This window comes from Pteropus medius, unplaced genomic scaffold (genome assembly GCF_902729225.1).
Source record: "Pteropus medius unplaced genomic scaffold, Ma_sr-lr_union100, whole genome shotgun sequence".
Taxonomy (NCBI): Eukaryota; Metazoa; Chordata; class Mammalia; order Chiroptera; family Pteropodidae; genus Pteropus; species Pteropus medius.
This window is the reverse complement of record NW_024342467.1, coordinates 14741230-14767379: the sequence shown is the minus strand read 5'-3', so window position 1 is coordinate 14767379 and position 26150 is coordinate 14741230. Positions and strand designations below refer to the sequence as shown.

Sequence of the window (26150 nt, the reverse complement as noted above, 5' to 3'; positions counted from 1 at the left end):
AAAAAGAAAAAAAAGTACAAAGTACTGGTCGTGATCTGCTAACTTAATTGACCCAGTATTTGAAAAACACTGCTTTGCCCTTGGTTTTTAACCTAATTGTCAAATGACACCATAGAAAATTTGTATTTTCAGATACAAGGGGATTAAAAGTAGAAGAAAGGTCAGTCACCATTCTGACTCATGTAAAAATCGAGATTTATTAACATTTTTGAATTCAGCTGTGTCAGATATACGTTTATTAATGTTTATACTACTGCCACCATTTAAGACTACACTTATTTTTATTTAGGAATAGTTATATTAGTGGGCAGGGCACAGCCGGCAGTAGGGGGGCTGAGCACAAGTCCCCACCTTTTTCCAAGTGAGTTTGATGGCCTTGGACAAGTAAACTCTCTGTTTCACATTCTTCCTGTAAAATGCAGTGCCTGGACTGGATTTTTGGTTTATGATTTTTTTTTAGTTCTAAAATTCTTGAACTTATAACTCAGAAATTTAACTACGAAATGTCTAGAAACCTAGCACTGCTCAAATGCAAATGTCCTCTCAAAACCCGAACCTTCCAGTGTGTGTTCTTTCCCAGTAATTTTTCTAGTTAAAAACTCAAATGTCACATTCCAACTTTCAGAAGTAAGTAGCGGAAACATTTATTCTTCTATGACAATGCGATTTTATTTCATTTTCAAGGGCCAACCTATTTCGTGGATCAACAAAATCATGCTGTGAAAGTTTTGTCTTCAGTCAGCACGTTGTTGTGTTTCACTGATTAAGTCCCTAACGAAAATCAAGAAAGTGGAGTCTAGTCCCACCTCTGTTGAGTGTTGGCACCTCCTTCATTCCCACTATTTCCTAAGTGGAGCTGGTTAGACAGGTTTGTGCAACCAGCCCTGAGGTTAGCTCTTTACTTCCCCAGCCATGGGACACCATTTCTGAGCAGCACTCTCTCTAGAAAATGTTCTTTGCTCCAGGCGACCAGCCTCTCTCTACCTGCTCAGCCTGTTTGTCTGGGCTTCCATCAAAAAAGCCACATAAAGATTTATTACCTTCAAAACGCAGATCACTTTTGGATTGCTAATCTTTTCCCGGCTGAGTGCTTCAGCTGTATTGAGTTAGTGTCCTTGGATATGTGTCTTCTATTATCAGGTTTTTGCACATATATATACGTGGGCTTCTTCCCCCATGAGACCGAAAGGTGCTGCTTCGTGAGTACTAACTACTTAGGGAATGCTTTGGGGACCATGAGTGGAGGTATGAATGAACCCGTGCTGCTTAATCAGATGCCTGACCCCATGCAAGTCCATTACTGCAAGTGGAGAATCGACTTGACATGCGTGAGTGGGCCAATGATGTCATCTTTGTTTTCCAGAAATAGAATGTTACTGTTTTAACGGACACTGTATGTGTTTTGTGGTAGTCTCCCATGGTGGTTTGCCTGATATTTCCATTCCTGCCTCCTTTTAGGCACACAGTAGGAACACAACTCCCACAGTAGGAACACAACTCCCAGCCTGTTGGCTGGGTCCATACGATTGGTTCTAGCTAGTGACATCCTAGTATGAAATGATGTGTGGCACATCTGAGCAAGAGTAAGTAATTGCTCGTGTGAGGTTTGAGGCTCTCTAGGGTCCCCTTGTCCCACATGCACGGTGACTGACAACTCTCAATGGATAAGTAGTGTGAGCTAGCCCTGTAGATTTGGGGGCTGTTTGTTTCTTCAGCAAAACTTATCCTACTTGGCTATACAGTAGTCTTTTTCCTTCTTGGAGATTATAACATACATTATGTCGTATGACACAGCACAGTGGTTAAGAGTCCAAGCTCAGAACCGGAATGCCTGGGTTCGATTCCCAGTTCCGTCACATCCTTGTGCTAACTTCTTTGTGCCTCAATTTCCTCATATGTAAAATTGGGGATTTAATAATAATGCCTGTGTGATGGAATGGTCATGAGAGTTTAATGTGTTGTTAATATTTGTCAAGAGGTGTGGGCTACATGTTAGCTGTTTATTGAGTAAAATAAATAAATATACCTAAGAGTTGTGGAAACTTAAGGTATTGCCTATCTGCATGAAGGAAAGCTTAAGCTCTCAAAGATGGCCTGCGAAGCTGGTCAGTGACTCAGGCCAGCTAGTGACTTTGGAGCTGCGTCTGGAGCTCTTCGAATGCTTCTGAGCCAGTGGCTCGTTGGGAGCCCGGAGCCCATCGCGCCCATACAGAAGCACAGAGTACCCTGGGCTTAGTTGAGGGAAGTTGGTATGTGGCCATGGGGAGTCGTGGAATTTCTAAGATTTACTTCCTTCATGACGTTGTCTCACTTCTGTGCAGGAGACGCCTCAGGTGTGAGTGAGGTCTGTGACTGCCTCCTTCATTCCCAGGTCCCGAGCTTTCCCCGCTTCACTGTCACATGGAATCCCACCACCTTCCCGAGACGTTCCTATTCAAATTTCAGACACCTGTGATTTCCACTCACCCCGCCCTTTATAAACAGCCAGCTCATAAGAATGCTCCCATTTTTACCTCAGGACAAAATGGAGGTACACTTGCTTAAGTTAAGGTACCTGTGCTGTTTGTTCCATTGTGTCAGTGTGTATTACTTCATCTATTTTAGGAGACAAACTCTGAGGCGAGGATTTGGCTTAACTGTTTATGCAGGACTTAGTAAAATGCTCTGTGGTATTAGAGACACCTAATAAATGCTTTAGACTTTTGAATGATGCTGTAATCATTTTAATGGAGGCCGATGTGTGTGTATTTAAACAAATGGCATGTTTTCAGCAACATGCTGGCAAATTAGCAGCTTCTAAATTAAAAAAAAAAAGTCTGTACATAGAAAATGAATTTCGTATACTGCAGTAACATGCAGTTAGGTTGCTAACTGATTTAAGCAGAGGCTGAAATGCATTGGTAGAGCCAAGATTTGATTTTTTTTTTTTTACTGTATTTGTTTGTTTTCCGAAAAGTTGGTTGGCATGGCAGGGGTTAGGTGAGAAAGGGGGGTGCGGTTTAAAGGCGTTATTGTGAATTTAATGCATATTTTAAAGAGTTAGTTAAGAAACCCTTTATATTAGGTTAGCAGATGTGATCTGGCACCGCCTCTTCCCACACATGTGCCCTTTTCATTAGGAATGTGTGCCTGATGTGGTGCAGATGGTATTTAAGCCACTTAGTAATATTTTCCACAACCTGTTTTTAGTAATTAGGCTTGAATTTGCTGGTACAAAATACTGGAACTGCCTTTTGGGTACTTTGTAAACTAAGGAAGTTGAAATGTGGTCAGTGTACCAGCAGAGGGCAGTGTAAGTCAGGGTTTTAGTTGCAGTCAGCCTCCGGCTGCGGTGTTTCCATGCTGGAGGGCTAGAATGTTCTCCATTTATTTTAGAGATCTGATTTGAGAATTTAAAAAAAAAAAAAATTGTCCAGAGCAGATTCGCACTGCAGTTTTAGTTCATGAATCTAATTTTTTCTTGCTTCCTCCATCAACCAGGATGCGTGACCGTGCGAAAGGTACAGTCCTTCTGTAAGTCATTTTATGAATGCACTTAAAAGACGTAATATTTCATTTTTCGAGAGCTGATTTTCGTCATCTCAGTGCATGCTAACGTGTTTCGATTTTATGTCTGTGAGCGGTTCCTGTTGTTTTTAGGACAAAGGAGCAAAGTAAAAGTCATTTCCAAGTTGTGTGGTCCAGTCAAGTGTCCGTGACCTTCAGAGAGTAACAGCGAGGCCCGCCTTTGTTATGTCCTGGCGTGCTTCCTCACATTACACCGCTGCTTTGTACACGTACAGCCTCCGCCCCGCACCGTCCCTGCCGTGAACCCAGCTCTGCGGTTCGCTCATTGCCCCGATTCCTGTTTTCCCCGATGCCGGGAGCACAGTGTCTGCCTTCTCCCTCTGTAGCAGCCTCGTTGTAAGGTCTGCTCGCCCCACTCCCCCTTAGTGTCCTTCTTTACGGACCGAATGTTTGTGTCCCCCAAGTCTGTATGTTGAAACCCTAACCCTCACTGTGACTATTTGGAGCTAGGGCTTGTGAGCAGGTGATAAAGGTTAATGAGGTCCTAAGGGAGGATTCCGAATCCGATAGGGGTGATACCCTTATAAGAAAAGAGATGCCAGAGCTTTCTCTGCCACGTGACGACACAGGAAGAGAGCTCTTATCAGGACCTGCGCTGGCCCGCACCTTGATCTGGGACTTCGAGCCTTCAAAACGGTGAGAAGATATAGTTCTGTCGCTCAGACCACACAGCCTATGGTATTTTGTAATGGCAGCTGGAGCTAAGATACCGTCTTAGTATCTCATGGGGCTCGAGGGACAGAGTAGGGAACCATCATCAAATGTTAGAAGGTAACTGAGGCTCAGCAGAAGGACAGGGGACCACGTGGCGGGGGGTCGTGCCTGAACTGACGGGGCGTTTGATGGAGAGAAGAGACGGACCTGCATGACAGTGGCGACGCGCGGACAGGGACGCAACTGGGAGAAGCCTTGGAAACTCATCTGAGTAGTTTGGCCTCGAGGCTGTGGGCAGCTTCTCAGACTGAGAAATGCCAAACTCTTGGGCACACGTGAGTGTCAGGGGTCAGCCAAACCACAGAATAAGGACTGTGCACCTCTGGGTGCGTTTTTCTGGATGAGGCCTCTAACTTGACGAAACTTCAGACATATTTCTGTGTATTCTTTTCTGCCTTACTAAGGCGCTTTGATGGGAAGGTCAAGGGCAGTGGAGGAAGGAGGGTGTTGTTAAAAGACCGCGAGCAGGTACGTGAACAGTGGGTGGAGCTGGCGTGCCTATTTAGAAGCAGAGGCTCTGTGTGCTTCCCACTGTTGCCTTCTCCCAGAAATTTCCAAGTGCTCTGTGCCTAATGGTTCCATCTTCCCTCATGGCATTGATGGCTGCTTTCAGCGGAGCTTATTAATGTGTAAGAGGGTCACAAACTAGTTGATATTTCCAGGACAGCAGCCCAGGCCAGTCCGAGCCTCTGTAGGCCTTTCGGGATGCAAGGCGCTGGCTTTATGGATGATGAGCAGAGCGGGGCAGCTCTGGAGATGGGGCCTGGAAAGACTGCGACCGGTCCTTCCTGTTCTGCCCTGCCGCTTGCCAGCTGTGGAACCTTGCTGACAGACGTGGCCTTTACTCTGGAACATTAGGGATCTGTGGAAGAGAAAGATGGATATTGGGTAGGCAGACAGCTGTTTGTTTTTAGGTTCTTTCTTGATTAAAAAAACTACAAACATCTATTGCCACAAAGCAAATACAACTTAGACTCCTATTTCAGGGGATTGCATTTTTGATTTTTGTATATTATCATGTTTCGTAGTATTACCACATTTGGACATTTATATTTTTCCCACTTGAGATATGAGGACATTTATCGCTCTCTGACCTGATCTTATTTATGTGTTTACCTGGGTAATTGTCTCCCGCTTTTACTGCACAAAAATGTATATTCCATTAGGGTCAGGACCTTGGTCTGTCTCACAGGTGGCTCCACATTTATGATGTGCTTGTAGCACTTGATAAATGTTTGCAAATTAACGTATGGGATAGTGAAAGGGAAGGGAGCAACTTGTACTGAGCACTGAATTCACTCTGCCGCCCGCCTGCTTCCTCTGTCTTCAGTGACCCATTGCAAAAGGTATCCATGTTATTAGCTTGTTTGCAGGCATTGCCACAGGGGGGCGCTACAGCATCTGAAAAGAAGGGAGTCTCACTTGTCAGTGGGGGTGAGCTCTGGGCTCAGTGAAGGAAGTGGAGTATTAACACTGAGCTCCTTCCTTTACCCCCAGTGGGCTGTGTCCTGCTAACTGACCAACTTAGCAAAACAACCCAGTGAACTCACTGCTTGGCAGACCTGGATGGGTCTTAGCCATGCAGAGTGGCCTAAACCAGGAGAAATCTTTAGCAAATTGAAAAGATCCGTAAGTGGTGACGGATCAAGAATCAGGTTTTCTGGAGAATTAAGTTCGAAGCGATTCAATTACTACTTTCTTGTTTGCAACACCAAATTCACTGATTTTCTAACTAATGGTGGGAGATAAGGGGATGGCAAGTCAGATATTGAAACATCACAGTTGACGCATGTTTTTAAAAAGATGTGCCTTTTTATGTTCTGCCAATACACATGGTAACTAGAACTAGAGCACCTGTAGGAATCCTTCAAGGGACATGTATTAATAAAGGGATTTAAATGGTACGAACTAATATATCGATTATTTGCCCGTGAATGGAATTTCCAGGTGGAAATTCCTAACAGCAGGTTTATGAGGTACGTTGAGCAGTCCGTCCCCCTTCCCTTTCATTTTCTTTTACAGTCTCTAAATACAAAATATAACAGCAAAGTTCAGTTGAACTTTGTATTTTAACTAAGTGAAAGCCAAAATAAGGAGGTATCATTTCTGAAAATGAGATCTTTTCATTTTCTTCTTTTTCTACTTTGGCAATGGTTGATGTGACTCTGCTTTCTTTTCCCTAAAATGAGATATTAGAATTTAGATTATCGCTGCCAGATTTAAAAAGCTAATTTGAAACAAAATTAAAGTTGATAGCTTAAATATTAATTCCTATCCATTGGCTGCCAGTTATATATACATTTCTATTTATGAGTACATAATAAATATGTTTACTTATATAGGTGGGATCACATATAGCACTCTAAATATCCCCCCCAATGAGAGGATAAACAAAATATTAGAAGTTCTGAAAATCTTAACCTTTTTTTAACTGAAAGTTGAATGTCATTATGTACTTGTATAATTAAGCCATTCTAGCAAAAAAATTTTTCTTGAAGTAACGCTTGAACTGCATGAAATGTTATTGCTAAATTGATTTTACAAGGTTTTGACCTGTTGACATGCCAAGATAAAAGCTGGGTTCTTTAAATTCCATAAAATGGAGTTCAAAGTCCATTATAATTTAAAACAAGAGAATATTTTCCTGGTTGGGCCACACACATACTGACTATTCTGATAGAGAGATGGATATTGAAGTATATTTCAGAATTCTAAAATGCAAAAGTAACAAATTTTTACATGAAACAGGTTTTTGTTTGATCTTATTCTCACTATATATATACACACACACACACACACACACACTTAAATTTATAGCGAGATATTCAAGATTTTTTTTTTCCAGGTTAATATTAAGTTGATTTTAAGAGCGTACAAGAAATTAAAACCTTATTCCCTTTTCTCTAAAAGTGGGCTTAATGGGAGTAATACCTACATAAAAAAATCTAAACTATTTTAAGAATGTTCTTGGTGGTAAAAACTGTTATGGTAGCACGTTCGGAGCAAGGGAAAATGCCTCATAAATACCTGGTTTAACAACTGTGGTTTTTAATAATTGTGAAAAATCACATGACTGTTAGGGGGAAACATTAAATTTTCATGAAAAATATAGACTTCTATTTGAGACAATGAAAAATCAAAGTTCAGAGTGATAGAATAAAGAACAACTCTCAAAAGTATATAAAACAATAATACTGATGTTATTTCACCTGATAGAATTAAAAAATAATAATTCTCATTAATTTTTATGTAAAACAACTGAAACAAAAAAATTCCATGGATTAGGAAAAAAGGATGGCGAGAATGGGGGAGAGAAGACAAATGGGGTGAGGAGAGATGTTTAAATGTCTGTTAACGGCTTCAGTTCCGGTTCCATCAATGACTGGCTTTGTGGCCTTGGGTAGGTTAAGCGGCTAAGCCTCCTCCCTCTCCTCTGTGATGTAAGAGTGATGATACCTGCTTCAGAGGGTGTCGCGATGCTCAGGTGAGATGATTCAAATACAGAGCGAGTCAGCTATTAACTCTTCATCTAGGTAGAATAGAAAATGTTAAAGTTGATGCATTGGATCCCTAAAACAATCTCTCTTTGCATATAAATCGGTCTAGAATTTGTATTAAAAGTCAACCGTAGATTCTTAGGCCTTGATCTGGTAATGTTTAAAGTTATGGAAAATAAGATAAAGAATGGGCAAGTCAAGCAATTGTGGAAGAAATTTTCGGAAACCCAGTATTCAAATTGCATTCTGACTGGATATCTGCATCTTTGATGAGCAGAGAGGTTTGTGGTTCCTCCTGAGGAAGATGATGATGATGACAGTTAATGTTCATTGAGTCCACAAGGTACGCTAGTCACTGTAAGCGATGCACAGTGTCTGATTTAATCCTCACTATACCTGATAAGGGAAGTTCAGTCATTAATCTGATTGACGGTGGAAGAGACTGGTTTAGAGAGGTTAAGTAACTCTCCCCGTATCCACAGTGGATGTTGGAGTCAAAGCCCTTGACTGACATGGGCACCATGATAGATTTGGGGGTGCCTGTGGTCCTATTCTTAGGGATCCAAATCTAATGTGAGCTTTTTGGTCAGAAGAGTATAATTCTACCATTGAATTTCTTGTTTATCTTTTTGTAGAAGCATAGTTTTGACACTGTGGTTGGTGTGTGTATGTAAGAGAGGGGCAGTAGCTGCTTAAACTTATTTTGTTTCCCTAAATACCCAATACTGTTATGGCTTCAGCCTCTGTATTATTTTTTCCCCTCTATTGTTCAGTGGAATGTAATCTGATGAAAAGGTATACCCAAACGGGGACTAAATCACAGATAGCATTTTCATCCTTGTTGAAAATCACTGGTGGTTGGTGATATAATGAATATATGCAGTGCTAATTTCCTAGCTCAGAGATGATCAATTAAAATGACCCAGGAGGAAGGAATTAACATGGAAATCAAGCTCCTCAGTAGTTTAACAATTAGTAGTTTATCCTTGGATTATATAAGCTCACATAAACACCCATCCCCTCTTAAAAAAAAAAAATACTCGAGGCAACAGAACACAAGCCGTGATTTAGTGAAATAACCGTGATTTGGCAGGTGAAAATAGCAGAGTGCTCCAGCAGAGGCAGGTCAGAGGGCCACTCCCCTGAAACAGACAGGCCCCCCTTCTCTTTGGGGGATGGTGGGGTAGGGTTTGTAAGTGGAAGGAAGAAGGGACACTCCTTAAGCAGATCTGGCCAGACTTCGTCACACTCACCTCTGACTTTGATCTCTGTGGCAGGAAGCACTCCTATTAAAATTTGAACTTAACTGAGGTTTTCTTGTGTAATTAGGGAACAGAAAAACAAGTTCCACAGTGGAGCCTCCAGGTCTAATTACCTGCAACCTAGCTGTACCTTGATGGCAAGAGGTGAGCCACCCGAGCATTTATTAATGAACTGCTGAATTTCCTTATAAGACACTGGGAGCCCGTTGGAGGACTACCTCCTAACAGGAAAAATACCTCAGAATCAACAAGAACAATCAAAGGATTTAGCAATATGGAAGACAGATTCGTAGAAAAATGGCTACTATGTTCCTGCATAATTTCCCCTTTCACAGCCAACTGTAGCCCTATAGATGTTAACCCTCCATGTCCCTTAGCTCTGTGAGGGGGCGTGTTTTCCGACGCCCCTGGTTTTCAAAGCTCTGTTCGTCAGTGTAGGGTGTCTAGTCTGTACGAGAGGCTTTGGATGTCCTCCAGAAGTTGGCAGGGAGATAGTGACTGGCAAACAGGTTTCTCTAGGTAATTGCTTGATAGAAATGAAGGTCTTTTATCAAACCCCTCTCTTACCTACTGTATTCCCACTAGGAAAAAAAATCGGGTGGAGGAAAGAATATATGAGAGCACTGATCATGTCCGTTTTGCCTTTTGAAATTATTTTTTTTCCTCTTTTAAAACTGGCATTTTAAAAGTTCATCTGTAGGAGAATAGTTGTTGATCAAGGAAAAGGAAAGGAAACACGACAAAGATGAGAAGGTTAGATTTTCATACTCCGCGCTTCATATAAACGAATGGCCTCTTCTCCGTTGGTGAATTTGAAAAACGGTGTGTAGAACGATTACACTGCGAAGGTTAACGTCCTAAGCAGATGAGCCCTCAGCAACACCCACTCTGTTAAGAAGCGAGAGATGATGATTAACTGCGTGAAGAGGGTCTTATTTGATGTGACTTTTTCCTGAGAAAATGGAGAGAGGAGTTAATGAAACTAAGGGCATTTCTGAACCATGTTATTTTCTGGAGTACCAAAATCCTATTCCAGTAAACATAACTTGTTCTAAAAAAAAATAAAATAAAAGCAACAGGAAAGTCCCCAAACAACCAAGAAAGAAAATCAGGGATTCCTTTTGAAGACTGTCCTCGTACAGATGTGATCATGTCCGTTTTGCCTTTTGAAATTAAATGGCACGTGATTCTTCACGTTTAAAAGGGGCCTTTGTGCCAGGTCAGCCCCTCCAAGCTTGCTTCCTAGGATGGTTCTGGAAAATGTATTCTTGAAATCAGTGAAACCCTGTCTCATTGTCAGTACAAGGTCTATGCAGCTTTTCAGGAGGATGTCGGTCCTTGAATTGGCAGCTGATACATAGTCACTTTTGTCTCTCCGATCATTAATATATAGAGTATTCATTTAACTAATTGAAAAACAGAACACAAAATCTTGTTAATTCAGTCTTTTGGTGCCATAGAACTGATTGTGTATAACATTCAACTATTTTTTTAAAAAAGGATTTAAATCAAATTGACTGGTATGAATTACAGAGTAAAGAGAAGAAAAACATAACAGATGAAATAAAGGAATCTGTGTTTCCTGTATATCGTTTTGGTAGGAAATTTCCCAGAGTACATCACCCTTATAATACGGCTGGGGGTAAGTTGTTAACTGTTTAAAATTCTACTTCTAAGGGTATTTGTCATCATCAGAGGTAACCTTCTCTCTTGCTTCAGATGTGTTAAGTCTTTACACTTATTAATTCTTTTATGTAGTGTTTGTAGTTTGTAGAAGGAAATTGATTTTCTTGTAATGGGAAAATCATCGCTCCTATTATGACATAAAACTTTAATTTGATGTCTCCTTCACTGACCCAAGCTAATTACAACAAAAACATGTTAACTAAGTGGGTAAAGTTCTTTCTTTCATGCATCGATTTTACTACTGAGGGCTGCTCCAGAAAGTCTTAAATGAAGGTGCTGCTGTATTACTCTGTGTGTGTGCATGCGTGCGTGCATGTGTGTGTGAGAGAGACCACTGACAGGCTGTGAGATGTTGATGCTCAGGGTGAAACTTGAACTCCTTAGATCATCAGCTAAGGAGCAAAAAAATATGAAATGGTCAGAACATGCAACAGCTGAAAAACACGGACGTAGCTTCCTCTTTAATTTGGGCAGATTGGAATGCACTCCCCCAAAATCAAACGGAAATAGTAAAATTTAAAAACTTTTATGAGTACCCAGCGCAGCTGCACCTGGCTTTCCTAATTGCCTTCCACCCAGTCATTACTGGTGAGGCAAGATGTTTAGCCACCAACAGCCCTTATTAATGTATAATAGGAATTTACTTGTTAAACAGAATTATTGGGATGACATGATGTCATAAAGACAGAGTGCTGACATTTTAGATTGTTTTATATAGGAATGTGGAATTATAATTTAGGAGCGGGATATGCCTTTGGTAATTAATCACAGTTTGGTGCGGCCTCAGTGTAGACGAGGCATAGGGACACAGAATTCATGATTGTGATCGTCCTCCATTAAAGACTGTGTTTGTGCAGATGCACGTCACTCTCATGAATTATCTGTGGGAAAGACAAATCTTCTCTAGTAATTCGCAAGTGTGTAAAACCTGACCGTAGCAGGTGTAAATAAAGGAAATGTTTCGGCAAGGCCGTCGCCCTGATTCTGCACAAATGCCAGAGGCTTAGAATTATAAAAACGCCTACAAATTATCTTCTGGGTCTCAGTGATGCAGGAAATGGGATACATTAATTTTGCTGGACCTCAAACTTAGAATCTGTCAATATAGCTCTGTGATTAATGGGTACAGACATTTACCTGCCTCATAAAGATAATGTGCCTTGATTACTGGGCTCTGTTTGCAGAGCAATAGTTAACGTGATGTCAACACTTCCATTGTAAACCCCATTTTTGAAGGGGTTTATAACTCGGCCATAAAAAATCACTCGGGATGACACTTTGAATATGAGTTCTTAGTCCTGGGAGATGAAGATATTTAAAGGAATAGATTTAAGTGTTCCATTTATTTATGAGTTTATGAAGACCTAAGCTGCATATAAAATTCACGTTTTATATACTTTAAAGAAAAAATATTAAAATACTGAAGAGGGTTTCTTACTGCTCATTTCATTCAGTTTTTTTCTGAGGAAATACTCTATACTTAGGTGTTAGATCACTTATTTTAAAGCAGAAGAGAACGTTTTGAGCATGTTTATGACACATATCAGATGACATTTAAAAAATCATTCAGTAGTTAATGTCTTTGGGATTTTATGCCAGTTAGCCACATAAAACCACATTTTAGCTCAAAATCAATGAGAATTCTAGGACAAAGCTTGAAACATGCAAGTCTTAGAAAGTATGATATGAAGTGAGCCACCTTGGGTAAGACAACAAACATCTTTTCTAAATTAGAAGATAAGTTTCTCTTTTTGAGGTAAGAGAAAGCCCTGTCCCAAGGCCAGCTCTCTGTCACCTCCCGAGGCCTGGGGATTGCAAGGAATGCCTCCTCAACTTCGTAGAGAGTGAGGGGGCCGGAGTCACCCTCAGGAGTTCGGGATTCTCGTGTCCTGTCAGGGAAGGACTGAAGGACCCTTTCGGTCATTGGCGTGCAGTGCTCTCAGCGTTAGTGAAGGCCGAGGCCAGGACGCCAGGGTTAACAACCCCGTGGGAATTCGAGGGGTGTTGGATGGGCAGCTGTGGTCAGAACCCAAACTTTTGAAGTGGGTGTTCAGATGCCACAATTTTCTTGACTTGTTAGATAGCTTAAGAGTTTTAATATTAAAAGTCATCTGACAGTACTTTGTCATTGGTTCCAAAACCACTGTGGGCCTGACCAAAAAGGGTTTGTTGCGCGTTTGTTTGTTTTTGTCTTTGAGGGATAGAGAGCTTGGTCATGTCATCGAATCAGTAAAACAACACTGTTAAATCTGCATCGATGGGCAAGTTTCAAGTTTTCTTCCTCCCGTCCTCTACCCTTCTTCTCTCCCTCCCTCCATCCCTCCTCCTTTCGTTCCTCCCTTCCATTCATCCTCCCTCCCTCTCTACTCTCCTCCCTTCCATTCATCCTCCCTTCCTTTCTCCCTTCTTTGCTTCCTTTGGAAATTAGGGTATTTCTTTTAACACAACAATAACAAACTATCACAAGGACGAAATAATTCTTGGAGCCCCCAGCAGCAAGGGGGCTTTTCCCGAATTTCCGGCAGGCAGCAGAAAGGGTTACAATGCCATGGTTAGAAGACTGCCATATACTTCAGGACTATTTCTCGTGCCTGAAATATTTACCAGAATATACTCATAATCGCCTCTGCCCTCATTTAATCACCCTGGGAAGGAACAAACTGTTTCCTTAAATTGTTAGATTTGTTCCTATAAAATGTAAAACGTAGAAGCAACATCAATAATTCTTAGGTTGACGGGCATTAGACTTACCGATTTGCTTGAATAATAATGCAGAGTCTTGAACGAATGTGCTGGGCTGATGGGCAAGTCTTATTTCTTTGAATGACTGCTCACATAAAGAACTTAAGAACTATCCCCAATTGGCCTACAGGTTAAGGCGGAAGTAGGGTTAATTGATACCATGATGAATACGTTTGTAGCACTGAATTTTGAAAAATAAAAAATGTCATGTATATTTTAATCTTCATAATAACACCATGAAGTTAATGGTTTATTCTGCCCCTACAGCTCACACTCCTTGTGAGCTGGGACAGGAACCCAGATCTGTCTTATTCTAAAACCTATAGTGTTCCTAGTCTGTATTAACAACTCAGAGGTCAAGTACTCATGAGTAAAATAGTAATAATAATTAATTCATCAGTAAATATTTTTCGAGTACCAATCATGTGATAAGACCTGTATTAGGTTCCAGGGGCTCAATATGAACAAGACAGCCTTACAGACTTTATATTTGTAGCCTTTAAGAGCTTATAAATGAGTATCAGGGTACTAAAAATGTTGGGGTACAGTCTACGGCCATGCCACCCTGAATGTGCCCAATCTCGTCTGATCTCGGAAGCTAAGCAGGGTCAGGCCTGGTGAGTACTTGGATGGGAGACCACCTAGAAAGACCAAGTGCTGTAGGTGCTCAAAAAAAATAAATAGGTAGATGATAGATAGATAGATAGATAGATAGATAGATAGATAGATAGATAGATAAAATTTAAAGTATTGGGGTACTAAGAAGTAAACAGGAAATTACAAACTAGGCATAGGGGCTAAACTGAGAGATGTGAAGAGACTCAAGGGCTGTATCTGGAAAGGGTATTTGATCTAAATTTAGGGGTTTAGGCAAAACTTCCCAGAAACTGAAAAGCTGGAGGAGTGGGGGGCCTTGGCCAGGTGGAGAGGATTGTTGGGGGGCATGGGTGGATAGATAAAGGAAAGCGTTTTAATCTGGAAGGTACTGCAAATGCAAAGTAGGTGAAAAGGTATTTAAGTGGGCAGAGGCTGGAGCCCTTCCTCAATGATGGTCAGGACCGGAAGGGCCCTTGGACTGAATTTTAGGGACTTTTTAGAGGCTGTGGGAAGGCATGGCAGGATTTCGAGCTGGGATGCGGTGATCAGGTTAACAGCTGAGAAGCTGGTCTGACTGTGTCGTGGAGCGCGGAGTAGATTAGGGGTGCTGGAGCCGAAGGCCTAATCTCAGTTTCCGTGATGAGGATCCAGACTGGATGCCGGTGGTCCTCGGGAGGTGAGGGGTAAAGCCCCAGGCAGGAAGCTGGATGGGTGGCTGGGTGGATAGTGGTGCCTTTCACCCAAGAGAGGATCAGAGGACAAGTGACCAGGTGCAGGGGAGCAAGTGATGCCGCCAATTTTGAACATACTGGAGCCTGGCCTGGGCAGTCACCAGGTGTACACATGTCTGATGGACAGTTGAAGCCAGAGAGGGAGTTTTGAGGGCCATTATTCTACGCATACTACCTAAAACCACAGGAAAGGAAGGAATACACAGAGTGACAAGAGAACACAAGGACACTGCCAGGTTGGACAGAGAATGGGGAGCCCGCACAAGGACACACAAGTGACCAGAGTTAGGGGAGCAGTGGTGCCATGGTCTGAATATCTGTGTCCCCCTCAGTGTCCTGTGGTTAAGTCCTGACCCCCAGGTGATGGTGTTAGTAGGCGGAGCCTTTGGGAGGTGATTAGGTCATAAAAGTGGCGTCCTCACGAATAGCATTAGTCCCCTTGTAAGGAGACCCCGGAGAGCTCCCTCATCCTGTCCATCACGTGAGGACACGGCTACAAGGTGCCATCTCTGAACCGGGAAGCGGGCTCTCGCCAGACACCGAATCTGCCAGCGCCTTGACCTTGGACTTACCTGCCTCCGGATCTGCGAGAAATATGTTCTGTTTTTCAGAAGGCACCTACTTGATGGTATTTTGTTAGAGCAGCTCGAATGGACCAAGACAAATTGGAAGCCAAGAAAAGGGTTTTGGTGAGGAAAGCTCGTCAGGCAGCCGGATGCTGCCGAGAGGCCAGACGCACAGGACCACGAGGATGAACGACCGTGCCTCCCTCCCCCACGCACACCCATGCTTTGCCTGGAAGGAAGTGATCCCTTGGCTTGATTTTTCTGAAAAATTCTATCAACTCTCACTTCATGTTGTCAGAAGAGACCAGTGTAAGGAATGCTTTAGCTTTCTTTAAAGTTTTAAGTCTCCATATACTTTCTCATAATTATCACACATACTCTATTCTAAAACAACATAGGGGCTTTGACATAATAAATGTATTTGCTGTCTCAAAATGTACCATTTTTAGGTTGAAAGTGATTTGTAGCATCGGCTTGTCCAGCCCCGCTGGCTCACCTTGGTCGCCGATTTGTTCGGTAGACACTTGCTGACCTCTGTCATCAGCCAGGCATGCAGGTTAACAGGAGCTGTGCTATATCGATCTTACTGAGAAAGTAAAGTGCCAAATTTTGTTGTTATAAGGATGTCATAATATATGAACGTGTAGAAATGGAAAAGGTTGGTCTGTGTTATTATTCCTATTAAGGAAGGTGTATGGGATCATTCTCCATGAGGTTCTGAGCACCTCACACTCCTTGGCCTTTGTGTTTTACTAAGTTCTTTCCTGTGATTGTCGCCTGAGGTCTTGTCCCACATCTCTCTGGGCAGTGTCAGGCTCCTGGCCAAGGCACAGATAGAGCAGAGGCCACCACTAGTGCTCCAAGCCCCTCCAGCCTGTCCCAGGGGTATGGATGCTGCATCCTCCAGACCCAGGGCCCTTCTGAGTTCCCAAAACCAGTCACTGTGAGCCAGTGTGGATAGGTAGAACGAGTTAGTGGATATGACAGTCGCTGGCCTTATTGGTGCTTGTTATGACCAAACCTTGAACCAGAAGCTCTTGATTCTCCCCCCGAAGCTCATCCTCTGCACTGCAGACTCCGCCCAGACCTTCCTCCGAGTTGGAGCCCAACAAGGTGCTCTGTCTTTCAGTTGCATGTGTTTTCTGTCATCATGATGTCATTGTGATGAGAGGGGGAGCGCACCATTCCAGGCTTACTGAGGGGTGCGACCCCTTGGCTTAGTCTGTGCCAAAACCTTAACTAGACTTGGTCACCTTTCCTACCGTGTTCTCTGCTGCAAAGCAAAGTCGAGGGAATGCAAAGCATCCTCTGGCTCTGCCAGCTCCTTCCCCCTGTGCCCCTTCTCCCTGTGCTTTCCCCCAGATTTACCAGCTTACTCTATTGGTTCTCGATATCTTCCCCTCATTAATAAATCACTTCTCTGACCCATGGCACTCACTGTGGCTTGTAAACTGATGCTGTAGTCAGTAAAGATGTCGGTACCCTGGGCGTCGTGATGCGATCATAAGGAACAAAGCATTTAAAATAGGGCTTGCTGCATAGTGAGTATAATATTTTATAATTAAACATTTTGAGAGGAGTCAAGTTCTTGAGCACTTAGTCCGTCAACAAACATTTATTGATTTGCTTGTGAACCGCGTGTCCTTGTTGGCGTCATTTTAATTTTTGCTAACCCACAGATGAATTCTCAAGTAAGTTTTTTGTTTGGAGACATGCTACTTCCCTGATTTCTCATAATGAATTCCTTTAAGTCATAGTTTTGACATTCTGTTTTGCTCCCCATGGCTTAGTTTTTCGGTATTTCTCAACATATTTCCCATTGCGAATACCAGTGTCACAGAAAAATGGGAATGAAGATGCATTTTGAGCTGTGAGTTATGACATGATGAAAACGGAAGCGGAGGCTCCCGGGCGTGGCGGTGAGTGTGATGCAGTTTTGGGGGTCACGGCCCAAGTTAGGCAGGACTTTTAAATTATCTGGATTTTAGATTTCTTAACTACACTTAACCCTTGAATAATGCAAGGACGAAGGGCACCGACCCCCATGGAAAGTCAAATATCTGTCTGGAACGTTGACCCCCCCCCCCAAAACTAGTTATTGTTGGCCCACATCCAGATTCAACCAACCGGGAACCAAAACGGTGCTTTCGATCCGTGGTTGGGGTTTGCAGCTGGGAAACCGTGGCTGGGAACATGAAAATGCTGCTTTCGCCGGCTCTTGGTTGAATTGGAGGATTCAAAATCTGCAGATACAAAGGGCCAACTGTATTTATTGGGGGGGGAAATCCGTATATAAGTGGACCCACGCAGTTCAAACCAGTGTTGTTTAAGAGTCAACTGTATAAAGGAAGTGGCATCTCAGGTCCCTCCTGGTTCTAAAAGTCTTCATTCTAGAGTCCAGGTAAGTATTCAGATAGTTTTTTGTTCCTACGATTGGTGAATATATCCACTGGCTTTTGAATATCCATGTTCAGAGTAGTGGGGACAGCTTCCCACCAATACTCGACTGATCTCCTGAGACAAGTTTTCTGTTTGTCCAAAATTTAAAAATCATTTTCTAGTGGTTTAAAAGAAATAGGTAGGAATGTAGTGTCTGGATTCACTGTTCACAAACTTAGGGTTCTTTCCTTAAACTTCCTTTCTGCTCTGTGTCATTGAAATTCAGGCTCTGCTACGGCATCAAGGTTAAAAAAAAAACAAAAAACGAAAACCAAGTAGATCCTTTGTATATTCCACATCGTGTCCCTCTCTCCACTAGTCTAACAGTCAGAAGTTAGGCTCATGAAAATAATGTGGTAGTAATAGTCTGTCTATTCAACAAGTAACGTTGCCTTTTGAGTAGCATTGCAGCCTATTCACCACAAGAGGGCAGCACAGGTGACTGAAATAAGGAAATGGCTTCTGAAGGAATGACAACGTTTTTAACACTAGTGTTCAATTTACAAAGCATTTTACGCGCAATTTACATATGCACGTGTGACCGTCTCAGCGGTTCTCTGTGACAGGTAAAGCAGGCGTAATTATTCCCATGTTATAGATGGAGAAACTAAAGCCGGAAAGGCTTAAGAATGACTTCCTGAGTTGTACAGCTACTAAATGCCATCCACAGCTTGAATCCAGCCAGATCTTACCTGAATCTAGGTGTCTTTCCAGCGTGCCACGCTGCCCATAAATGGTGCATTATCGTCCTTCAGCGACCTCCTAAAGTAGAGCTGGGAGGCTGCACAAAAGCTAGAAAATCATCTGTTATATGGCTGCGGTTCTCAAGTTTTTTCACCTGATACAGCATCTTGTGAAGCTTTCCAGCACCCCGTGTGTCCTTCTGTTCTGGAAAGATGGGAAGGGTTGGGGCTGTTTGTCTCCTAAGTGCCACCGTGAACAGCCGTCATGGCAGTCGTGGCTATTTTGATCTATATTATATGGTGAGTCTTAAATAGACAGGAGGTGGGGAGGGTAACAAGAGAGGTCAAGGTGAAGGCAAGACCTGGACCTGGGTGTACATAATTCAAACGATTACTTCAGTTTCCATGGTGAACTTGGAAATTCCTTGTGGACCCCCAGAGCTCCACCCTTTTAAGTCATTTCAAAGGAGACAGCAGGACACAGTAAAGGCCCAAGCAAAGCTAAATCAGAACTAACCAAACACCGCATTTATTATTGGACACCCAGATCATGTTCCCAAATTAAAAAACCTAGCATTGGTGGACCTGCAGGCAGGCCCACAGTGGTCGGTTTGCTAGGGGGAATAACATACAGAATTTATTCTAAAGAGATTTTGCCACTTTTTTTTTTTTTGTAATTAGGGTGATTCTATCAGATAATTAATTTTAAGTGCTTTTATTCATTTGTTGGGAAAAAAATTAAAAGGCTCAAGTAGCAGCCTGTGGTTGTTATACTAGTTGCCCAATGATTCATGAATTCAGATTGAAAACTGGAGTAGGTACGATCAATATGTGAAAAATAGGTGCTGCCTAATTGCCTTTTTAAATCAGTAAAATAATTAAAGCCTTTATAGGCTAGCCAATTAATTGTGTAGTTGGCTTAATAAGGAAAATGCTTGAGAAAGATAAAATTACAATACCAAAAGCAACTAATAGCTGAAAAAAAAATTCCTAGTGCAGTTGATTAATTATCCTTCTCTTTTCCTCTTAAGAGACTAAACATTCAGTAAATCCGTAGCGATCCAGTTTGGTCAGCGTTCCCATTGTGAAGCGCCGGTGTTATAGTTTTTCATGCATCATTTTCTCAGATTCCAATGTGAGTGAGTGTCATTGTTGTGTTTAGTAAAAGGATACAAATGTTTATTTTAAATATTTCTTTAAACAGAGTCTTAGTGGAGGGTAGAGCTCACTAATGCTCTGCAGCTGGGTTTCGGGGCTTTAAAATTGGTTGTCGCCTGCATACTCAGTCCTCTGCAAATGCTCAACCGCAGAGAGCAAAATCCCACTGGACAAGGAGTCTCTAGATATGGATTTATGCAGTAGGGTGTAATGTTTACTTTGGACCCGCTATGATCTACTTGGGAAAGTTTTCCTATTATACCTTTATTAAAAAGTTCGAAATACATATTTGCACAATGTTTTCTTATGGAAACATCTGTGTAAGGAATCTTTACCTTATTCATTTCCAAAAGAGAATTTTTAAAAGGGAGAAAGACAGCAAGTATGTAAGCGAACCAGAGAGAAGGTATGAACATAATACACTGAGAACTGATCCTCCTGATTCTGGCTGACTTGTCTGCCTTTCATTCTCGTGTTGGTGCCAGTTGATAACATAATTGTTAAGCGAGCTCAGAATCCGCATCTCATTCTGATGTCCTTAAATTAAACGTCTGATCAGCCTTTTTAGCCGCGGCTGTCGTGGGAGGAGTTGGGCACTGGCTTTTTTCCCCCCTTCTTTTTTTCTTTCAGTTTAGCCCGCATTGAACCTTTGGCCTCACCCCAAGTGTCTGGGTGGTATATGGTTTAAAATTGATATATTAATGTTGAATTTTTATTGTCACAGTTTCTGTTCGTGCTCCTTTCAAACCTTTCATTTATTTGTTTCTGAACCTTGGATATCTCATAAAAATGTCACCATTGTGGTTGAACATTAAGCACCTTCCCATTTTGCCCTGGGCCGTTGAAATAAATTTGGACCAGGTGCTCCGCTCATAATGGAGCCCCTTGAAGTGCTCTGATAATGAGCCGGGAGCGGAAGCTGTCAGCCTTCAGCTGGCTTGAAGAATGCAATTAGTGCAGTTTTAATACTGTGGAGGGACCCCATCCAATCAAGGCCATTTTGAGTTAAACCAAGTCTAGAATCCTAAACATGTATGTACTTTTAAGCATGTGAGCTTTGTCTCTGCCCTGAGAAAATGGGGAGGAGGCATTCCTCTTCAATGGGTTCCTTCCGCCTCAAAGGGAAAAACATCTTCCAAATGCCAATGGAAGTCCTCTCTCGTCCCTCCCGTTCTGTTATCGTGACCTTGTTTGTGATCGGATGTCGCTGAGATCAAGCTAGCCACTGTCAAGTTAAGTTTCAGATCAATCAAGTACTTAGGTAAAACACTTAGCTCAACCTTTTTTTTTAATAGCAAAGAAATTGGATTCACCTAAATATCTATTAATATGGGGAGTGCTTAAATAAAGCATATTCATTCTAGGAAACCATTAAAAAGACAGTTGTCTATTATATATTGTTGAGTAAAGCAAGTCATTTACAGGATAGCACGTACAGCGCGAATCTGTTTTTTAGGGTGGGCAACCAACCACAATATACATTTATGGGTGCACAGAAAAAGTTTGGAAGAATGCACGCCAAATCATTAATGGTAAAAATAAGGCAAAGTGGGATGGGGAGGGCGTGTTAAGTCTTTGACTGTCTCTTATGTGTATTTTAAAATTATTTTCTCCTTTAACCAATAATTTTTATATTCTTGGCTAAGTCAGCTCACTCTCAAGCCAATGACTTATTGTAGATAAATCAATGAGCTTCTGTGGAGTGGGGGAGGAGAGAAGGCGGAGGTTTGCTTCTGTTCCTCACGAGGCACTAGCTTATAGTAATGGGAGAGGTTACTACTGACTGAGGCCTTCACGTTCATCATTCAGTGAATCCTTCCAGCAGCCTTACTCACGGATGCTCGCTTTACCTCTGAGGACACACAGGTTCACGTCCGTGATTTGCCAGGTCACAAGTTCGAAGTGAGGTGTCAGGATTTGAACCCAGGTCTGCTCAGCTCCCAAGGCAATGCCTTTAACCCCCTCTCTCCTCTCTGCTTGGTTTCTGAGAGCAGATTTTATTTCCGAGGTCACCTTATCCCTTCATCCTTGATTTCTTTCCAGAAAAGGAAGACATAATTCAGGAGTAGTTGCTGTCGTTGTTAATGGTTGACATTTCTTAGGAACACTTGGCACCCGTTATTATAAAGTCCCATTCTGGGCCCGTGGGATGCTCAGTGGATTCTCCAGTAAATGAAAGTCTTTGTCCTAAAACGAGACCATGTGTAATAATGTCAGTTCAATTTCAATTGAAAAATAAATAATTTCACACAGCAGGCAAGATGGGGGATGTCCTCATTAATAAGAACTAGTATGCACAATTTAAAGATCAGAATTACTGTGAAAATACTCTCATTAAACTCCTGATTGCCGAACTTATGCTGATTGCTTACTCAGATGGCTCACTTCTTCCAGCATATTTATTATTTAATAGGACTTGAGTCTCTTTTATTCCATAAAAATATGAAGCTTATTCCATAGACTAGAAATCTCTCTGTGTCTGTGTGTGTATATGTATGTATGTACACAAATATGCATTCCTAGTCCTTTTTTTTAAAGCCCTACAAATTTCTTTAGTTTCTCAGATCTTACTTAGCTTGGATTTCTGCTTCATATGGGACATGGCTTTCCTGTTGGCCTTTTAAGGTGCATAATATTAAAATCCCATTTCAGGTTTCAGCTCTACTCCACGACTCAAACTTTGGAATTACTCTTGTGAAAGAAAAAATGAGACAGAAAGTAAAATGGTGGTTGCCGGGTTGCCAGGGCTTGTGGGGAGTCGCTGTTGAATGGTTATGGAGTTTTCATCTGCAAATGAGAGAGTTCTTGAGATGATGACGGTGACGGCTGTGCAACATTATGCATGTATTTAATAATATCGAGCTGTACACTTAAAAACGTTTGAGATAGTAAATTTTATGTTATGTGTATTTTACCACTAAAAACATTTTTTAAAAATTATTAAATTTAGCCACAAGCAAGCCTCATCCAGTTACCTGAACTAACATTTAATGGTCCTTCTTCTGACATTGTGACACTGACTTTTGTTAACTTAATCTGGGGCAAAGTAATGTATTTAGACCCAATAATTTAAACATCTTCTTCCAGAAGCCTGAAAAAATAGCACTGTAAACGTGAGGCACTTCGAGATTTTGCAGTGACTTATCTAACACTGTCACTTAGCTATATTTTTATAAAGCCTAAGAAAGTGTAGAATACATTGGAAGGGAGTTTAATTCAGGCTTGGGTTCTTTTTTCATATACAGGTTATTTCCGAGTATGATTATTTTATTTTCTTAGGTTTCTTCTCATCAGTCGCTTTGACCATGTGATCATGAGGTTGTCTTTGTACCTTCTCACCCTTTGCTGCACAGAATTCACAGACCTAGGGCTTTCAGCAGATGGAAGGTTGGTTACTTTGAAACTGGCCTCCGCAGAGCACTTGTCCCTCCTGGGGTGGCCAGCCAGCCTTCCCCAGGCAGAACCAATGGCGCAGACGTGAAGTCAGGGACAGAAACAGGTATAGTGAACACGGTGAGGCTTGAGTGTTCCGTGTTCCTCAAAAGGGGGTGCACCTCGGTGGTTTGAAGTGCACCTTGTGAACTTGTCTGTGGTAGAGGGGAGAACGCTTTGGGCCAAATCATTAAGAGAAGTCAGTCCAACAAAGTGCTTTGATTTAAAATGAAAATAAAGCAAAATGCAAAGATTCAGGTTCAAAGAGTCAAGTGGGAAGTAATGTGGTCACAACTTTGATTTGGGAACTGGTCTTTCCTGTGTCGGGGGTCACAGAGCGGCCTAAAGTCACCATGCCACAGGGTTCATCTGAGACTGCCCTCCATCTCTGCAGCGAAACTTAGATGTGAAATGCCTGCAATTAACAGCCTTGGCGGGGATGGGCGGGGATGGGTGTGAAGGCTGGGGTGGCCAGGGAGGCAGGGGTGCCCGGGGAGCCTGGAGTGTTTGGGTTGCCCAGGGAGGCTGGGGTGTCTGGGGTGGCTGGGGAGGCCGGGCTTCCAGCCAGGCTCTCTGGCTTACTAGCTTTGCGAATATAACCTTTCTAGGTATTGGTGTCTCGTTTAAAATCTTAGAAGACTGAACGGATCCTCTTCAACTCTAATGAGAGAAATCTAGAAAACAATAGTGTTGTATTTCTTGTGAGAGAGATTGTGGGTCACGCGCCCCATCTGCCCTCACACTCACACACAGTGCTATCTGTGAAGGTCACGTACCTCCTGACTGGCACGGCGCTGGGGTTCTTCATCCTCCCCCGCACCCCCCAGATCAGGAGGGGCCGGGAAGCAATGTGGGAGACGTCTTTCTGGTTTTTTTTTTCCTAAACATATATTTTTTTCCTTTCATTTACACAATGTAGTCGCAATTTTAGCTTTTTAGAAAATATGTACGCAGAGAAAAGTCTGGAAGTTATGTGCATGTGCACACAAACTAGTTCTATAAAAATTAAAATTATTAATACATGTGCATGATAAAAAAAAACAATTTAGATGGTATGGAGAAAAGCAAACGCATCCTCCTCAATCTCTTCACTCTGTCCCAACTTTTTGAACCAGCAGCCTCTGATACATGTTTGTCTTTACTTCTAAAATGTTAACCGTAGGGTTTTTTGGGTGGTGGAAGGGAGCTAAATTATCGGTGATTTATATTTTCTTCTTAAGTTTTCTATATTTTCTAATTTCTACAATTATTTCTAGGCTTTTTTTTTTTTTTTTTAAGTTTTATACAAGAATTTGTATGTCTAGGGACATTTATCTCCAAGGTGACATTAAAGACCCGGCTTTCAAAGTTATTTTACGTGATGTGAAGCATGGTGTTGTGTAGTCATATCCATGAGTAAATATGGTAACAATTACTTTAAATGAACTTTATTCTTCAGCTTGAACAGATTAAATTCTATTGTGGGCGCATGCCATGTCTTTAATTGCATTAATTATTTATTGCATTCTAGCATGCATACGGTTCAGTCGGTCTGGGGGAAGTTGATTATAGCAGCTTGTTTCAAGTCAGTTTTACACCCTGGGCTGACAACATTATCACACTTTCTCACTGAAATGAAAGCCCTTGGATCATGCTCTGGGGCAGTTGTAACATGCAGGGCTAAGGTGCACACGGTGTCTGAAGCGTATCCACCGTATTTACAATGAGATCCAGTTTTCGCAGGCAGTATGTATTTCCTCCATGCATCTTCTTGACAGTCCCTCATTCTGGCAGGTTTCAGAATGGAAGAACTATTCACTGCAGGTGCTGTGTTCTCCGTAGACTTCAGACTCTCCCATTAAGCTTCCAGGGTCATAAATTTCTTCTTTAATCTAACACTTTCTGCCTTCTGACAAGGAGAAATAAGTTAAAACCAGCTCCTTTTTTTATTAGTAGTAGTTTTGTTCCATATTTTTGGTATAAGAAATAGCAAGAACATATTAAGGTAGGGGATCCCTCAGGATGCTGTGCCATGTGACCATTGGGACAGCCACTGTCTCCTTCCGAACCCGGGCAGTCTTAATGCAAATTGAAAGCAGCTTCCTCCACAGATTTGTGCTTTTTCTGATCACAGACGTGCCCTTCCATGTTGCCTGTTTTTGTAAACGGAGCATATTTTTGTCATCACCTCCAAGACACTTTAATCAGCTGTAAGTGCTGTCACTGGATCGAAGGTCGGTCTGTCTGTGGGTCGGTCTGTATGTGGGTGGCAAATGGTAAGTGAACGGTTCAGGAGAAATCTTGGCAGGTTAGGAGTTGGGTTAAAAATACTTTTATGGAAAGTATTAACATTTGTGTATTCATATACTTATTGAAAAACCAAAACCCTTCCAAATGGTCCTGTGAGAATGAAAAGAAGCGAAAGTTTAATTGTAGAAGTTTGGGAGGAGGATTACAAATTTTTTTAAGGACAGAGGAGGCAGGATTTTCAGAAGAATTTGAATCTCACAATTAAATTGTAGATTCTTCCTGGCGGTGTGGTTGACAGAGACATGTTAGGTAAAGGTATTATAGTTTTGTCCCGTCGAGCAAAAGCTGAAAAGAAATATGCTGGGATCTGAACTCTTCTTAGAACATTCTGGGGCCTTTCCTGCAACTTGTAACACTCCTGAGAGTCTCTTTTGGTGCCAAACCTTTCCTGTGCACTCAGCTCTCATCTGCATCTGGTTTGGACCTTTTGTGTCACACTGCACGCTTTCTGAGCTGTAGGATGTTTTACTACATACAGGGAGGCTGGCTCTTAGGATGGGAAAACCAGCCCGGTTCCATGTTGGGCAGCTGCATTCACCATGTAGGAATACTCTGTTGATCTTGATTTTCAACTGGCAACTGGTTCTAGTTAAGATACCTGCTAGTCACAGCCCTATTCCCTCAAAGATATCTGTAGCTTTAAGTCCAGTCAATCAAATCTATTGAATGTCTTCTGTGAGGGTACGATATGCTAGTTCTGGGCTTGCAAAGATGAATAAAAATACAAGTCTGTGCCTTCAAGGAGCCCACGGTTTAATAGGGGATTTTGAGTGACCTTAATGCTTTA

The 26150-nt window shown here is 42.0% G+C and overlaps 1 protein-coding gene and 1 pseudogene across 1 annotated transcript in view; both read left to right on the top strand.

Annotated features, from left to right (window-relative positions):
- Window positions 1-26150, top strand: part of JAZF1 (JAZF zinc finger 1) — a 300556-nt gene that overhangs the window by 76182 nt on the left and 198224 nt on the right. The gene's annotated exons all lie outside the window — the stretch shown is intronic.
- On the top strand, window positions 14016-14134 carry LOC120602553 (uncharacterized; annotated as a pseudogene).